Below are 1,788 nucleotides of genomic sequence, written 5' to 3'. Positions count from 1 at the left end.
CGGGCGGCCGCGCACCGGGGCTCTGCCGCGGGACGGGACCCGCTGCCCTGCCCTGCCGTGCCCTCCCGCCGCCCGCCCTGGAGCGCACCTGCCCGCCGCACCGCTCCGCCGACCGCCCCGGAGGCGCCCGAAGCCGCTGCGGGATGCGGCCAGCCTTCCGGAAACGCTTCCCAGCCCGCTGCGCTTACCCAGGAAACGATTCCGGCCGCCGGCCGCCACCGCCCCTCCTCTCCCTCCGCCCCGGCCGCCGCCCAGAGCCGCGGCCCGCAGGGGGCCGGCCGGGCGGGGCCAGGGGGCGCTGGCCCCGGCGCCATGTCGCGTGCGTGCCCGCCCCGGCCTGCTCCCGCCCGCCTGAGCCGGCCCGCCGCCCCTCAGCGGGGCCGCGCCGGGGTCAGCCGCTCACAGCAGAGCAGATGTACCTCTGTGAAGGAGTAGAGCTTGTGTGTGAGGCAGGTCTACCCCCTGGGAAAACAAACAAAAAAAAAATCTTTTTGTTTCTCCTTAGGGGAAAAAGAAGACTCGTGCTTGGCAAGTGTAGTAATGCCCATATCAAAGTGAGGCAGTGACAATGACTCTCCTAAAATGCCACCTGCTGTATCCCAGTGATCCTCTGGCAACAGTGAGAGACAGACAGGTGGACAGCCAAGTAGGCTGGGAAGCCCTAGAAGGTTTTATCACTCTCCACAATTACCTGAAAGGAGGTTGTAGACCACTCAGGGTTGGTCACTTCTCCCAGGTAAAAAGCAATAGGACAAGAAGAAACAGCCTGAAGTTGCTTCATGGGAGGTTTATGCTGGATATTAAGGAAAATTTCTTCACTGAACGGGTTGTTAAGCATTGGAACAGGCTGCCCAAGGACATGGTGGAACCACCATGTCTGAAGGTATTTTAACAGGAGGAGTAGATGTAGTACTTGGGGATGTGGTTTAGTGGTGGACTTGGCAGTGACAGGTTAATGACTGGACTTCAAGATCTTAGATATCTTTTCCAACCCAAATAATTGTATGTTTCTGTGATTCTAAGAATTGTTTTTCACACTGGATATGGGCACCAAGTAGCAACACGGCAGTGGGTTACACATCCACATGGCTGATGAACATTAGCAAACCCCATCTGGTCACAGATTAATGGAGTGTGCTTGGCACGGGCATAGGCTCCAGGCAGCTGTGCTCCGGTTGGTCTCAAAACTCAGGTAACCAGTGTGAATGGAAAGGAACGAGGTGTTCTCATGTGCAGAAAACAAACAAGTAAAGATCCCAGCCTGGCAACTTCACTGTTCTAAGCTGCGTGCACTGCTATAGGTTACGGTTCAGATTGAATCCCTGGGCACGCCTTGAGATGGATGAGTAGAGAATAACAGCAATATCCCAAACAGTTAGAAATGAGGCTTAATGGAACACACCCGTAGGAAGATATTTCTGTTTAATACCTTCCAGATACGTGGAATATTGTCTGTTGTGCGAAGCTAGGCTTTTGAGATAGCAGGAGAAGAAACTGGTCATTGCTAAAGCAAAAAAATTCAACATAGGATGGTAGTTCAGTGGAAAGCATGTAAGAGACATTTTACTTCTACACCTCCTAACAATTTTAAGAGGTTCCTGGAAACTTTTTTTGCAACAGATGCAAAACAATCAGCAGTAAAATAGTGTCATATTGGAGTGACCTAAGACGTATAAGGAGGTCAAGAAGTCTATTACAATAATAAAATTGGCATCTCATACATTTTCTGACATGTTCTTGTAAATGTAAACACATTTAGTAGTCCTACTGAAGTGCCCAAGTCTGCTT

General features: G+C 52.0%; 1 protein-coding gene across 6 annotated transcripts in view; it reads right to left on the bottom strand.

Annotated features, from left to right (window-relative positions):
* APBB2 (amyloid beta precursor protein binding family B member 2) overlaps positions 1-231 on the bottom strand; it is a 166,931-nt gene extending 166,700 nt beyond the window's left edge. For 4 of the 6 annotated variants that reach the window (XM_041402731.1, XM_041402732.1, XM_041402726.1 and 1 more), the window contains exon 1: positions 89-174. The gene's annotated coding sequence lies outside the window, so the exon portion shown is untranslated. The other 2 variants (XM_041402727.1, XM_041402728.1) reach the window with 2 other exon arrangements.
* Between the last annotated feature and the right edge of the window lie 1,557 nt (positions 232-1,788).

Source organism: Onychostruthus taczanowskii, unplaced genomic scaffold (assembly GCF_017590055.1).
Source record: "Onychostruthus taczanowskii isolate IOZ18803 unplaced genomic scaffold, ASM1759005v1 scaffold2, whole genome shotgun sequence".
Classification (NCBI taxonomy): domain Eukaryota; kingdom Metazoa; phylum Chordata; class Aves; order Passeriformes; family Passeridae; genus Onychostruthus; species Onychostruthus taczanowskii.
The sequence above is the reverse complement of the archived record's forward strand: the minus strand, read 5'-3'. Positions and strand labels throughout refer to the sequence as shown.